The sequence below is a fragment of the Eleutherodactylus coqui genome, chromosome 2 (assembly GCF_035609145.1).
Source record: "Eleutherodactylus coqui strain aEleCoq1 chromosome 2, aEleCoq1.hap1, whole genome shotgun sequence".
Lineage (NCBI taxonomy): Eukaryota > Metazoa > Chordata > Amphibia > Anura > Eleutherodactylidae > Eleutherodactylus > Eleutherodactylus coqui.
Window position 1 is genome coordinate 37,008,497 of NC_089838.1, and position 16,935 is coordinate 37,025,431.

The 16,935-nt window shown below is 45.4% G+C and overlaps 1 protein-coding gene across 1 annotated transcript in view; it reads right to left on the bottom strand.

The window, feature by feature from the left end:
• Positions 1-16,935, bottom strand: part of MGAT4B (alpha-1,3-mannosyl-glycoprotein 4-beta-N-acetylglucosaminyltransferase B) — a 345,980-nt gene that overhangs the window by 249,687 nt on the left and 79,358 nt on the right. The gene's annotated exons all lie outside the window — the stretch shown is intronic.

Consider the following 16,935-nt stretch of genomic DNA (forward strand, 5'->3'; position numbering starts at 1 on the left):
TTATAAGAAGTTTTTCACTTACCTGCTCCGTTGCTAGCGTCCTCGTTTCCATGGAGCCGACTAATTTTCGGCGTCTAATGGCCAAATTAGCCGCGCTTGCGCAGTCCGGGTCTTCTTCTTTTCTCAATGGGGCTCCGTGTAGCTCCGCCCCGTCACGTGCCAATTCCAGCCAATCAGGAGGCTGGAATCGGCAATGGACCGCACAGAAGCCCTGCGGTCCACCGAGGGAGAAGATACCGGCGGCCATCTTCAACCGGTAAGTAAGAAGTCACCGGAGCGCGGGGATTCAGGTAAGCGCTGTGCGGTTTTTTTTTTAAGTCCCTGCATCGGGGTTGTCTTAGCGTGAAGTGGTGCGGTTTCTTATAAAAACAACTGTGCCCTCATGTGTATACATTACGCACCACTACACGCTATGTCTCACACTCCCTCATCATCACCATAGCATCTACAGGGTGGCCCATGGAAAATTAGTCCGGTACCACTGTCTTGTGAGAGCTGTCTAAAAGAAAACCTTTGTTGCCTATAGCAACCAATCACAGCGCAGCTTTCATTTCACATACTGCTGAGGTAAACTGAAAGCTGTGCTGTGATTGGCTGCTATGGACAACAAAGATTTTCTTTTAGACAACTTTCATAAGAGTCTGGTGCCGGCCCAATTTTCCGTGACCCAACCCGTACAATAAACTTCATGCCTCACATCCTCTACATCATATAGACTCCAGTCGCCAGCCTTTTACTGGTAGTTTAAGATTTGTGCTGCTTGTCTGACCTACTATTTCATATAATACATTTTATTTTATGTTTGTCTCATACATGAGCTATACTGTTGTACTGGTTACGTTTTAGTATTTAAATTTTTTCCACATACTGCTATATTCACACTTTCCCTCCGTTTTGGGAGAAGGAAAGGGGAATCCCCTAGCCAAACGGCTCCATCTTATGATGGAGCCCAACGGTGCCAAACAGACCCTATTGACTTTAATGGTGTCCATTTGGTCTTGGTTCAGCATGCATGCTGGGCTTTTTCTTCTGCCAGAACCCCCAACCGGATGTGACCAGGGCCCAAGGTCATGCAATTGTACCTCCTCCGCCTCTTTCAGTCTGGACTTTAATAAATATTGAACTCCTTGTATTTGCATTTTCTCATATTACATAAAGATGAGAACTACCACCCATGGATACCCGCTCCTTCTGAAATCTTGTTCTGGCAGGGCATTTTCTACAAATGACAAGCCAAATCTATAAAAAAAATAAATAAATTTAAAAAAAAAGTAGCAGTAAAAAAAAAAAATAAAAAAAAAGACGAATCATTACAGCTGCACTTTTGCCTAAAATTGTGGGTTTTGGTCTCCACAAATGAGCAGGAAGATGCCAATATCTCTTTAAAGTGAATCAGATGCAATTACCAAGCCTTCTGTCACTCTAATTTCTGTACTAACAGCCAGTAGGCTCAATTTAATATCTTCTGGGTGTAAAAACCGTTTTCACATGAAGCGTGGTGGTTGACATAATTGTATCTTGATGATTGCAGTTACAAGCAGAGACCTGGCTGTATTACGGTATGAGATCGGCTGCGGCTTCCTGTTATTTCGGTAGGAACAGTGTTAATTTCCAGATAAAACAAACGTCCTTCCTGTGATGACAATGTTACCTTTAAAGCCGCTGAGGTTACCCCGTCTGTCCAATCTGCTGCAGACTTGCCTGCCAGGAGAGGGATTAGAGGAGGACGCCCATGGAGAACAACTGTTTCGATAACAAACAACGAATGAAGCAATCCGCCTGTTTGTCTTTCTGGAAGTTTACATGATGCAGCTGCTCGCATGAAGGGCAAAAAAATCTAAGTAGTGGAATCATAATCTGCATCACCAACTGCATGTCACCCGACCAACCCGTCAGGAGACTTACAATTCTAGGAACCCGGGTGTTCTTTCCCGTGTGCGCTAGATTTGGAGGATGCGGAAACTACAGCACACCCCTACCGGTGTCCAAAAACTGTAGGAATTAGTTCATCCTTAGAAAGAGACACATTTGAGGGGCCCTGATAGCCAACTAGCTGAGCGGGTCAGGGCACTACTTGGTTGGCTCGATAATAGGTATAGTGCCACTCTCCACTTGTCTTAGCTACAGGTACATACATTTTACCAAGTAGTTTTAGGAAAAACTCTCTCAACACCCCACAACTGTGCCGCACTCCAAGTCAGCAAACTTCACTGAGTGGTACAGGGCAGCATATTATAGGATACCCTCAGCATACTTGGCATTGTGTGCACATTTTCCACAGCTGGCAGACATGCCACAGCAGTGAATGAGATTCCTACAAGGACAGGCCTCCTTTTTGCAGAGTTACTAAAGTTTGCCTCAGCAGTTTTCCATGTAAAAACTTATGACACAAACTGTGATTGTTGCTTTTACATGGTTCTCAACAGCAGCAGCTCAGGAATATTTCCTAAAAACAACACCTTTGGGGAGTAGGAAGAGTATCAAGCATGCAGGATGCATTTTTTTCTAATGCACCACTACAGCCACACATGAACAAACCAGATTTCCCATGCATCTGCAACTGTATAATATAATGAGACCGTACAGAAACATCTAGACATGTAAGAGGGTAGGACTATAGCCAAACATGGACATTAAAAAAACTATTCTTCACGGTGGTGAACCATAAGGAGCCGGACTGGAGGAATTCCTCTATAAATTGGGAGATGAAAGGCTATGTACAGTGGGGAAAAGAGTATTTAGTCAGATACCAATTGTACAAGTTCTCCCATTTAAAAAGATGAGAGGCCTGTCATTGACATCATAGGTAGACCTCAACTATGAGAGACAAGATGAGAAAACACATCCAGAAAATCACATTGTCTGATTTTTATCAAATTTATTTGCAAATTATGGTGGAAAATAAGTATTTGGTCACCTCCAAACAAGCAAGATTTCTGGGTCTCACAGACCTGTAACAACTTCTTTAAGAGGCTCCTCTGTCCTCCACTCATTACCTGTAGTAATGGCACCTGTTTGAACCTGTTATCAGTATAAAAGACACCTGTCCACAACCTCACGCAGTCACACTCCAAACTCCACTATGGTGAAGACCAAAGAGCTGTCGATGGACACCAGATTGTAGCCCTGCACCAGACTGGGAAGACTGAATCTGCAATAGGCAAGCAGCTTGGTGTGAAGAAATCAACTGCGGGAGCAATAATTAGAAAAGGGAAGAGATACAAGACCACTGATAATCTCCCTTGATCTGGGGCTCCACGCAAGATCCCATCCTGTGGGGTCAAAATGATCACAAGAACGGTGAGCAAAAATCCTAGAACCACACGGGGAAACCTAGAGAATGACCTGCAGAGAGCTGGGACCAATGTAACAAAGGCTACCATCAGTAACACTACGCCGCCAGCGACTTAGATCCTGCAGTCCCAGACGTGTCCCCCTGCTTAAGCCAGTACATGTCCAGGGCCGACTGAAGTTTGCTAGAGAGCATTTGGATGATCCAGAAGAGTATTGGGAGAATGTCATATGGTCAGATGAAATCAAAGTAGAACTGTTTGGCAGAAACACAACTCGGTCGTGCTTGGAGGAGAAAGAATGCCGAGTTGCATTCAAAGAGCACCATACCTACTGCGAAGCATGGGGGTGGCAACATCATGCTTTGGGGCTGTTTCTCTGCAAAGGGACCAGGACGACTGATCCGTATACATGAAAGAAGGAATGGGGCCATGTATCGTGAGATTTTGAGTGCAAACCTCCTTCCATCAGCAAGGGCACTGAAGATGAAACGTGGCTGGGTCTTTCACCATGACAATGATCCCAAGCACACTGCCAGGGCAACGAAGGACCGGCTTCGTAAGAAGCATTTCAAGGTCCTGGAGTGGCCTAGCCAGTCTCCAGATCTCAACCCTATAGAAAACCTTTGGATGGAGTTGAAAGTCTGTGTTGACCAGCGACAGCCCCAAAACATCACTGCTCTTGAGGAGATCTGCATGGAGGAATGGTCCAACATACCAGCAACCTTGTGAGGACTTACAGAAAACGTTTAACCTCTGTCATTGCCAATAAGGCTTGGTTCACACGGAGCAGATTCCCGACGGAAATCCTGCGGTTTGACAGCAGCGAAAAACCGCAAGATTTCCGCCGGGAGAACCGCTGCTTCAAAAGCGACTGCTTTGAAGCGACCCAGCCACTCGCTCTTCCGCTGCGGCCGGCGCTCCCAAAGAGGAGAGCGCTGCCGCAGAGGAGAAAAAAAAATGAACATGCTGCAGTCGGCAAATCCGCGCCACAGTGGCGGCTTCTGACGGCTTAGCTGCAGCGGATTTGCCGTCCCAGGTGGACGAGATTTCTGAGAAATCTCGTCCACGTGGCTGGCTAATCCCGGGATTAGCGGCCGCATGCAGATTTGCCACGGCGAAATTCCGCACGGAATTTCCGCGGCAAATCCGCCCCGTGTGAACCCAGCCTAAGGCCGGTTGCACACGAGTGTGACGGGCTCCGCCGCGGAATATTCCGCGGCGCAGCCCGTCATGGCCCCCCCCCAGAGACCCCATACTTACCAGCGGATCCGCCGTTCTGGGTCCCATATGACGTTTCCCCGCCCACCGCGCTGCGTCACATCACGCGGCCGGCCGCGTCATATGACGCGGCGGCGGTCGGCGGGAAAGCGTTTTCACGCTATCTTCCACTGTGTTACAGCGGGAGATAGCGTGAACAGACGGCTTCCATTGACTGCAATGGAAGCCGTCAGCACGTACACCCGCGGCAAATAGAGCATGCCGCGGGTGAGGACGGGAGATTTCACGGTGCGGAATTACGCGGTGGAATTCCGCACCGTGTGCCCTGAGCTATTAGGTTCAATAGAACCTAATAGCAGCGGGCAACGCAGCGGATTTTCGCCGCGAATTACGCGGCGGAAATCCGTTCGTGGGAAGGAGGCCTTAAGGATATATAACAAAGTATTGAGATGAACTTTTGTTATTGACCAAATACTTATTTTCCCCCATAATTTGCAAATAAATTTGTTACAAATCATACAATGTGATTTTCTGGATGCGTTTTCTCATGTTGTCTGTCATAGTTGAGGTCCACCTATGATGTCCATTACAGGCCTCGCTTCTTTTTAAGTGGGAGAACTTGTACAATTGGTATCTGACTAAATACTTTTTTTCCCCCCACTGTATAGCGAGTTTGTAAATACAAGAAATCCTAATTTACTTATCATTGCGAAGACATTGAGAAACGAATGCCGATGTAACCCGTTATACAGCAAAACCTAATATTTATGGTGCGTCTGATCTCATTTAGGACCTTGCCAATCACATAACCGTGGGAGACTCACACTTACAGCACAGAACAGATATTAATTCATCGCTCCTTGTCAGAGAACAGTTGGATATCCTTCCAAAAACAGGAAAACCGACAGATAATTCTGCAAAGCCGAGATCTATAGAAATGTAACCCAATGTATCTTCCATTATACAAGGTGGCCAATATTACAAAGCATAGCAAACTCATAACCAAAGAGTAGCCCAGGAAAAACTGTATAGTGTTGGTGTAGGAACGCTACACAGGCGCAATGGGAGCTGGCGGTGGCCATCAGATTTCTTTCTACGGTATATTTGTATTTCTTGTATGCAGAAACCAAAAGTCTATTAGGATCTGGCTGAAAAAGAAGTAATGCATTCATAAAAAATAATAAAGTCCTCCATAAATGGCTTTTAATATGTATATACGTTCATTCTTCCAGATTCGCCTCCTCTGAATGCCGCACCTGACTGTTTTGTGCATTGCATTAAGCCACATGAAACAATTCTGCACTAAATATCAAGGACGGCAGCCTTGGGCATCGGGAGCTTTCATACAAGTTTCCTCTCCAAATGCCCGCTGTGACACTTGCAGTACAAAGTTGTCAGGGAAGTTCTGCTCCTATGAGGACAAATCCTCCTAACGAAATTAACCCCACGCTTTACTGCCAAGTGCTTCCCATTAGACTCCCCATAAAGCAGTGGTACGGCAGCGCTGAACATTTCATCCTGGAACGGGTCTAGCAGACATGATTTCTAACCAATCAGGTCGCAGCAGCTTTTCAAATACACAGGATTTATGGGGGAAATCTGGCATATGCCTCCGACTGTAAATCCAACGCGAAGGTCTCCAACACTTCATTTTCTCTTTCAATAACAGCTCACATAAAGAACCTTCATGAGTCGGTTTCTATCTGCCAAGCGCCAACATAACCCTGCTCCGCCACACCGCTAACGGATACGCACCAGTGTGCAAGGGATCAGGGGTCATCTGATTTAAATAGGTTCAGACATGAATATTATACTTGATGTGGATGAGTAAGCATTATTACACCAGCTATATCACTCCTGGGTTACAGTGTAAACATACTCCTCCGATCACATGGAGGGTAAGAGGCCTTCTTATGCCTAGGGAAGCTGGAAAAGTCTATAGCAGGTGGGTAAGGCCACCTGCACACGACCGGGTCGGACCCCACAGCGGAGTCCGACCCTATGCCCAGCCGGTGACCCCCAAGTACCTGTCTGGATTATTCTTTATTCTGTACTGTGGATGTGTCGGAAATCACGCCGGCGTAGATACGAAGTGCAGATCATGCTGCTATCGCTAGGCAATGACGCAGATCCCGCGGCCTTTCTGCAATGATGATTGCAGAATGGCCGCAGGACGAACGGCTTCCATTGGAAGCACTCCGCATGGAATCCGCTTAGAAATAGAGCATGCTGCGATTTTTCCGCGGCAAGCAGAATGTTGCACTGGACGTCCGCACGTGGGCAGGTAAAAACGCTTTACCATAGCATGCTATGGCAGGTATTTGCTGTGGAATCTAAAGGCAGACGCCCGCTCCGGATTTCGCAATGCCAATCTGCCCGTGTGCAGCCGCCAGTCTAACTCATTCAGGTTCACTGCAGCCCATCATGGGATGATACCTCTTTCAGAAGAGCCAATAGGTGACAATAGCCAATAAAGATGGCCTCCGAAATCCCAAAGGTGCTTACAGATGAGCAGAATGCTTCTGCAAGGCACAACTTGATCTGCAGATTGTGGTGCGGGATTTCGGTGCATCTTGTGGAAATATTGCGCTTGACTAAAGGTGTCCTAATGTAATCCATCTTCTATGAGCCAGTGGGCACGACGTCTGCAATCCTGAGGGCAGCAGCTGAAATTGGAAAGGTGCGGTGGCCAGGCTGCTGCAGGGGAAATGTAGTATTGCGCATCGCCCATTCAAACGGATGTATACCCATGTAATACATGGCTGAGGTAAAGTCCGCCACAATGGCTAATACAAGAGGGTCCTGAGTGGGGGAGCACCCTCTGCCATATCCCGTCTTCATTAGACAACTCATAAGCTTGGACACAATCTGGGTAATACAGGCTAGACTAGTTATTACTCCAAGGAACCTCTTCACAGAGCGGAGACATTTACGTTTTTCGAATGGACTTGGATTTAGTCGTCGCCGGCCATTTCTTGGCATCTGTTTTAGGAATGAACTCTATGGAGTAGGTGTTCGCAAATAAGGGCTTCAAACAGTGTGAATTGGCATCTTCATAGCCTGAGAGATCAACTCCTCTCCTCCAAGCTCAAGAGCACTTAAGGAGAAGTCTGTCAAGACGATGTCTTTATTGCCAGGGTTGGCATAATAAACCGATGAATAGATTACATGAAAAGGGTTATTCAACATAAAAAACACATACAGCTGCAAATGTGATAAAAACAAGCCAACAAAAAACAACCTACTGCCTTCTTCTCACCTGTTCTCTCCCCTGATGCTTCAGCAGTCCCCCGCCAGTCCCTGGTTACAAGCAGGTAATCATGAGGTTTGGCGCCCCTTGTGCCACGGAGTTATTGCAGCAGTCAAGCACTGTCCGTTTGGCATGATGGCAGAGCAGTTATGGCAGTCGTATATCATATGACCACTTACTGACAGCGGCTGTCACGTGCTGCCCCGCTAGTAACAAGGACTGGAAGGACCACCAGAGCTTCAGTGCTGGATTGCTGAGGCAGGACAGGTAAATGGCTTACCTGGTTCTTTTTACGCAAGGTATATATGCAAGTGTGGGCCAATGAAAACCAATGTTCTTCCGTTGACCCCATTCAACGTGCATTATGCGCCTGTGATTTGCGCTATTAATTTTCAGTTGTATGAGCCTGCCCTAAAACAGATAACCCCTTCAATGTACTACCACTCTTGACATAGCAATCCCTTAGGCCTCCTCACCACGGGTGATATATCACTACGTTATCCGCGGCGATAATCCAGGTAATGCAATGACCACTTTCCATAGGATAACTATGGAAAGCGCGGCCCAATGTACACGAGCGGAAAATCACCGCGATTTTCCGCTCGCGTATAACAATTGCGGCATGCTGTGATTTTCAGCAATGAACCTTTCATTATTGATTGGTTCACCGCAGTAACTCTAGCGTTCTCCCACCGAGGCAATCTGCGGGAAAAGGCTACGCCCGTGGACAGGCGTCCTTAGTTGTGAAACCCTACTATATACAAAGTATATACACACATACTATATGGGGCATATTTAACCTATATAAATAATGCTGCTCTGAACACAGCCCGCCAACGCCGAGCATCGCCTACAATACACTGAACTACTTCAGTAATACTTTTGGTCTACAAAGGAGGCTCCAAATTCCCTAATGCAAAGAAACTGGGCCAACGTGGAATATGCCATCGTTAGATATGTTACCGTTGTTAATAATGCTGTGAACTAATCAGGATAGAGTCACAATGTGGATGGCAGCTAATACCAGGAACCTCCTCCATACTATACCTCACCATCAGGGATAGAGACAAGCGTGGTGGCCACTATAGCCAAAGCTTCTTGCGACTGCCTGACCTCACCTTGGTGCCGCAGTTCGGTCCTGAGCTGATCTGACAAGTGTAACATGTTGTAATACTTATTTATGTAAACAGATACTTTCTCATTACTTACAGCAATTACCAATAAAGATAAAAGGGATCAGGGTCAAATCAGTGAAGATGAATGGGCTGCGGTGTTTTGCGTATAATTCCGATGTTCTCCTTATCTGAAGGTTTGGAGCATCTCAATTATATCTGATACATAGATTATCATATACCTTTAACCTGTGTAGTGTGGGTAGTAAACTCAGATTCACCGCGGTATAGTTTGGATGGTGTAGATCTGGGGGAACGGTGTAAAATCACGTACATTTTTGGAATGGGGTGTTGCACAGAATGGAAAAAAATATATCTTAATGACATTGGTTTTGACTCCAAATTTTGCATATTGGGTATTGAGGAGTTTGATGGGTATACGCTTCTGGGGATTCAGAGAATTCGGTCAGGCACAGAAATGGATTATGGCACCTTGGATGCTGAACACTAGAACAGCGGGCACAATCTAGGAATAGTTAGTGGGAAAAATCAGAAGCAATGTCAGGAATTTGTAATTTTTTTTACTGAAAGTAGTAAATGCTTGGAACAAACTTCCAGGCCAAGGGTGGAACCACTTTTAGGGTTTCAGGTGGCAAGACCGTTCATCTAATAACGCCACGACGCTAATCATTTGTATATCTGCATACCTGAGATGTAACTGCATGCAGCGTTTAGCATCAAAAGGACAACTTCTTCTAGAGGCTCGAGTTTCGTTTTTTGATAAAGAGCTTCCCTCAGTGGTAGGGCTTCCTGTCCACGGCGATAATCCGGCCGCAGGTAACGCAGTGAGCGCTCTCCATAGACTTAAGTATGGAAAGCGCATCCCAACATACACTAGCGGATAATCATAGCGATTGTCTGCTTGCAGGATTCAAATTGCGGCATGCTGCGATTCTCCGTGGTTAGCCTATCAGATAGGCTCACCGCGGAGACCTGTCATTTCTCCCTAGTGATAATCTGCCTCGCCCGTGGACAGGCAGCCTAAGAGCCTATAACCCAGAGTCAGAGGCTGGAAGGGGTAAGTTTCTCCTTACGAAGAGCAGCTAAGAATAAGGAGACTTATAAGGCCATGCATGCTCCTTGGGAAATGTATGCAAATAGAAAGAAGGAACAATGCCTCTACAGCGCCACCTATTAGAAGGCAGCAGTCCTGCACATACTTGTCCCATAGTTTTAAACGGTTTCAAAATCGAATGAAATCACTGATGGTCCTGAAAGCGCTAACAGGCCTTGTAAGTAGTCCTTTGTTAAAGAAGCCTTGCAGCAATCAGCTGATCACACAGCGGAAGGGATTGCGTTCATGAGACAACCACCAAATACTCCGAAGAATACTCTCTCTGCACGGTAACTGTGCCAAAGATTTTGATGAAGTCTTCTTTTTCGATTTTTGTTAAATGCAGTTTTGTTGTGGAGGCACGAACAGCAATATGTACATCCTACCTGCCCTGAATAACGGAAATGGTGTGATGTGTGCCCAAAGACAGCGACTTACAAATTAAAGCGCAAAAGTAAAAAAAAAAAAAAAAAAAAGAAATGCAAAGCTGGGCTTAAAGGGTTATTCCATCAGTATACAGACACACGGCTATAAACTCATTGTCACATGTAGCGTGGATTAGGGGGGGGGGGGACGATATCCTGATGAACTCCCCAGACTCCTCTTTATGGCACTCATGAAAATAGGTTGCCCAGATCTATATATGACTACTACAAATCTGACAGGGCTGGTCACCGACTATAACTGCTATGACATGGGCTTATGATCCATTGCGCACTTTATCTTCCTCTACTGCCGACTATAAGACCAGGACACGGTCTGCTGTCTAATATGGCGAGGATGAAGAGTGTGAGATGTTAGACGAGAACCCCGATAGTAGGAATGACTGCGCAAATCAGCCGAGAATATTGAAGCGCACCATGCAAAGAATGCCTTCCAGTTATGGAGCCTCCGCGGGGACAAGAGGCTATAGGCTATCTACCCATTTACATTGACTAAGATGTATTTATTTTAAAGCAAACTGCTCTACTGGAAATGACAAGAACATGGAAATCAGGAAGATTACGTAAGGGGACGGGAGATTTCCAGCCCTGTTAAGAATAAATGTACATTTAATTACCAGCTCCAGACACAAACATGATGCATGTCACGGAGGATCTGATCTCGCGCTGACACATATAGGGCATTGCAGAGGCTTCCACAAGAGAGCAGATTATTTTCTTTGAGGAAATCATAAACAGAAGTCTAAAATATTGTGGAAGCCATAAATACATGAATAACAAGACACAAGAATGCTTATGGGAAGGATGACTCAATAAAGTAGGGCAGAGGCAGAAAGCTGCTACATCCCAGATGGTAAAGAATATCCCCTACTAGAACGCTGCTCCCGACATCCCAATCTCCTTAGGAAGCCATAGTTGGAGAATTACAACCTGGGAAGCTTACACTGGGAGGTGAGTGCCGCAGCCGGTCCAACCAAGAATGAAAGGTTGGTGGACCAACCCAGGTCCTGTCAGGGTGCAACATTCTTAGCTGGTCTTCAAGGGATCGAAAAAATGAGTCTGTAATTTTTCGGTTTTTCATCGTCCCATTCGATTCCCGTATTACAAAGGCCTTACGTTCTTACAATTCCCGTTGACGTAGCTGTATGAGGCCTTTTTTATACCACCCATATAATGAATCATTAAAACGTACTGATCTTGGGATGAGGATGCAAAGTGGGGGCTCCCACAGCCAGCACCAGTTGTGTATGCAGCAGGCCACGGCTACTGAGTCTGCACCATACACCCCCTGGTGGCCAAAAACATACATATACAGTATTGGGCAGTAGAGGGCTATTCCAGAAATATGAACTTCTCCCCTATCTACAGGATAGGGATAACTACCTAGTTTTTCCGAAAATAAGCCCTACCCCTGAAATAAGCCTTGGCTTCATTACAGGGGAGAGAAAAAAAGCAATACATTACCTAGCAGGCTCAGTCTGCGTCCTCTTGCAGCTCTCCGGATCTCCAGCAGTCCTCTGCTACCCAGAGAAGATCGCTTCCTGGTTACAGGATTCATAAATACGGCCCCCAGGAAGTGATGGCTGTAATTGGTTCTCGAGCGTTCGATGCACCAATGCGATGGCTATGATTGGTTCACCAAGTGCTGCATTGATTGGCTGAGCAGTGCTTGAGTACCTATCAAAGCCTTCGCATCCTGGAGGTGGGATTTATAAATCTCCTAACTAGGAAGCAACCTTCTGTGGGCAGTCAAGAACTGCAGAATGCATGGCAGGGTTCCACAAAAAACAGCGGGAGGACCCAGACTCAGCCTGCTAGGCAAGTATAATATGACATCCCCTGAAAATAGGGCCTAGCACACTTTTTGGGGGGGCAAAAAAATAAATAAAACAGGGCCTTCTTTTCAGGGGAAATACAGTATCCAATCAATGGGGTCTGATTGTTGAGACCCCCCCCCCCCCCCAACCTTGAAAATGGGGGTCCTATTTATGTACACCGCTGCTCCATTTGTTTACATATCCCCTAACCTGTAATATCAGAATAAGGGATTACTGTAACTCTATAGAAATGTAAAAACTGTCTGTTTGCAGCGACAACTAAGGGGGGCTTCCTGCATACTGTTATTATTGAGTGTAATGTATGCACAGTAGAGATGAGCGAACGCGCTCGTTTAGAGCAATTACTCGATCGACCATCGCTTTTTTCGAGTAACTGCCTGATCGGGCGAAAAGATTTGGGGGGCGCTGGGGGAGAGCGGGGGCGAGTGGGGGGGGGGGGGGGGGGGAGCTCCCCCGTTACCCCCCACTCCACCCCACCGCCCCCCAAATCTTTTCGCCCGAGTAGGCAGGTACTCGATCAAGTTATTGTCCTAAACGAGCATGTTCGCTCATCTCTAACGCAGAACGTACAATTCGCACCTTCTGGTGGCGGCAGGAAGATACAATATTCAAATTCTGATTTGGAAAAACAAAGAGGCGACGAAAAGTTGTATTTTTATCGGATGACGTCAAAGCAAAACTGCCTTCTGCGCAGGATGAGTGATCGAACACGGCCGCGATAACAAAAATAAACTGCAGTATCAAGTATCCCTGAACCCAACAGAACGGCTGCGACTAATGAGTAGTCGAAGTTCAAGAGGGAAAGAAATATTGGTGTTTTCATTCTTCCCTTTCTAAAACCCATAATCCCCAATATACTAATACAAATCATCTTCCACATCATGGAACTTGTCAGAGGATTACATTTTTTCTTCCTGCCTTGACTCATCTTATAAAAAAAGAGTAGATTGCATTTTAGAACGTAATTTTTAATTCCAAGTATTCTGCAATAAATCCATCTTGTCAGCTGTCACTAATCCCTGTTGTAAAGTACAGTAAATAAATCTGCTTAACATACCACATGAAAAGAAGGCTGATTGCATTTAAGTGTCTATATTTATTCCCCCTCCTCAAAGACAAGCGGCATCAGGTCTTGACAGCTCTAATTGCTCTGTTGAATACCTGCCGGAGCCCCTCTTCTCCATCTCCTTCTCCCACTCGCTCTGTCAAATGTTCCTTGTCAACAAGATATACTCGGCGTTTCTACGGCGCGGCTCTAAGAAGTCGCCAACTTCTGAGGGACACTTATTAAGAGATCAAAGAGGGCTCTTGGGGAATGTCGAGCGCAAATCTATCTGATGCCAGATTGAAAGAGGGGCACGTTCTGTCATTCGCTATGGCAGCAAGAACCAAAAGAGTTCATTTGGGTACAAAATTAAGAATAGGAGGATTAACCAGTAGAAATGCAATAGCTACAAAGTAATTTCTACAGAACGTATCTTCTCAGAATTAGTTACAGAAATGCCAAGAAAACGGGTCTCGACCTTCCAGCAGTCATGTAGCCTACAGAAGAAATGCAGAAGTCTGGAGGGCAAAAACTATAAAACAATTTATTAACCCTTTGCAATCCAATTTTGGATTCAGGGTTTCCTAGGGGGGGGCTTTCTCTTTCTGCCATTATACAATGGCGCCATCTGCTGGCTAGAGCCAGTACTGCAGTATGGGACATGCTGGAGAGGCCCCCAGCAACAGAGCGGCCAGTAATATACAGTAAGAATACCCTACCAGACATCTTCTGACATCAAAGCTGTACAGTCTTCAATCAGAATGTCTTCAGACGTCAGACAGTGGATTGGAAAGGGTTAACATAGGTTAACTCATCACCAAGATAGGTCATCATCTGCTAATCACTGTGGATCCAACTGCTGGGACCCTCATTCATTTATAGATACAAGGCAGACCATTCATGTGACTCCCATTGGTTACTTATGGAATACCCTAGTGATATGCAATCACTTCTCAGGAGGGAGAAAATGTCATAAGGGGGGGGGGGGAAAAAGCAAATTGGCAAATATTTCCATGACTGATCCCCTATGGATGTCTGCCTACAGCTCCTATGGAATTGCATAATTTTCTACTGTAATAGACGGTAAACAAATTCTGCTTAGTCTGGTCCTGTAATATCTCCCCTATCTCTTGCTATCCAGTCAAATGCATTTTAGTAATAAATTGGGAACAGATGGATAAGAGGATACCGTTTGTTTATAGTCCGTTACCATGGAAACACAAATCTTTTTAGGCTCGGTAGACAAAGTGATAGGGAATTTTGAATTTTCTATGAATATCACTGATCCGTAGGTTAGGTGATAACAGTCTGATTGATGGGGGGGGGGGGGGGGGTGTCTCAATTGAATGGAACAGTGGCTGAGCATGCACACTGCCAATCTATTCACTTCAATAGGACTGCCGGAGATGGCCAAACAGCGTCAAGCTCGGGTGCCCAAAGCCCACTAGTAAAATTCACTCTGGACACTGTTCAGCCACATGCAATTACCACCCGACCTCCGTTCACACATTCCTTGCATCTGTCTTCTCTATACACTTCAATAGAAAGGTTGTGCTTCCCCAAAAATAAGATCCTGTCTTATAATAATTTTTGCCCCAAAAGAGGCACTAGCTCTTATTTTGGGTGATGCCTTATTATACTTACCTAGCAGGCTCGGTCCAGGTCCCTCCCGCTGCTCTCCGGATCTCCAACGCACTAGGCCGCTGCATTGATTGACCAATTCACAAATCCTGCCTCCACAACACAATGGCTGTGATTGGTTCTTCGACCGCTGCTCAGCCAATCAATGCAGTGCTCGAAGAACCAATCACAGCCATCACATTGGTTCATCAAGCGCTGCACTTATTGGCTGAGCAGCACTGGAGAACCAATTAGAGCCATTGCTTCCTGGTGGTGGTATTTAGGAATCCCGTAACCAGGAAGTGATCTTCTGTGGGTGGCGGAGGACTGCAGGATGCACAGCGTAGCTCCAGACAGGACAGCAGCAGGAGGCCCCGGACCGAGCCTGCTGGGTGAGTATTCATTATATCCTGTTTCCCTGAAAATAAGACATACCCTGAAAATAAGACATAGCATGATTTTTCCAGAATTTTTTAGGATGCAAAATGATTTTTCAGGCTTAGAGGATGCTTGAAATATAAGCCCTACTCCAAAATTAAGCCCTGCTAACAGTTAATTAAAAAAGTCAAATTTAAATAGTGTTCAGGCAGCTATACATGTAAAAAAGTTAAACCTTTTTGAACAAAAATGAATATAAGACAGTCTTATTTTCGAGGAAATATACATATATATATATATATATATATATAATGCAGCTATGGCTTATATTTCAAGCCTCCCCAAAAATCCTGAAAAATCAGGGTAGGTCTTATTTTGGGGGAAACAAGGTATATGGAAAATGTAGCAGGCTAGAATTAGTAGACTCCCAATATATGTAGATCCTACACACAGCTTATGTGGAGGCGGGGGGCTAAGGTCCCACCTGGGGATTCACCTGTTGCCCTGTGTGTTATTCTGAGCCTATGCCAACTACAAGCGTTTGGCTATCTCCGGCACCCCGTTAGAGCTGAATGAAGCAGCGGCGCGCATACCCAACCACTCCTCTATTCAAGCTCCTCATTGCAGCGGTGCAGTGAGAAGGATAGAAGAGCATAAGACCTACATCCTTGTGATCTGTGGGGGTTACGACTTTGAGACCCCCTATGCATCAGACTTGGAGATCCTGTGATAAAAGGCCATTCGGGTACAGCCTCAAGAAAAGGATCCGTATGTCATGTCTGTTATTTAGGTTGAGGTGAATATTAAATATATGCTCACGTCCCAAGGCAAGCATGAACCTCATCTCAAGAGCTGACTAACCTTTTATGTGCCCAGCTATCAGAACTCATTACTAAAGTCAAACAAGGACCCTAAATCCTCCTCTTAGATGTCTTTACACCTGATAAAATATATGTATTTTATGACGATAAACCTTTCTATTCACATCAAGGACGAAACTAGCAGTAAGGGAAGAAGTTACCTTGAGGTGACTATTATATTATTAGGTGATAAAAGCCTATTACGTAGCTGCATGTGGAGCGCTTAGACACCGATATATATGCGCCTAATACAATATACGGGTAATAGGACACTTGTTATTGAGCGCACTCAACATTCTCCGGCATCTATTTTACTCGTGTCTGAAACAAGGTTGTTTGAATCGCATACAATCCCCTTTTTAACCTTTAAAGTTATCATCAAAGACAAAAAAAAGAATAGAAAACCTACAGCACAACATAAATAATATGTCCTTGGGAGAGAAGAAAAGCCCAGGTTGTGTACCCCACTAAATGTATCAGGAGAAGAAGGAGCTACAGCAGATACCGAATCCTATTCATCCTACCGCTGCCCAACGATTAAGCATTCTGAAACGGAGCCTTCGTGATCTCATTAATTCCTGGGAGTGCATACGGAGTTGGGAATATTACTACTACTACAAAATGGCCGCCTCGGGCATGTGAAGGAATAACTTACAATCCTGCTTAACTCAAAATGACACAATTTGCATTACTTGTGGCAGTCACAGACAAAGCGGCCGTGTCTTTGCTGATGTCTGTTCTTCCCATATCCTGCTGCCTTCGTT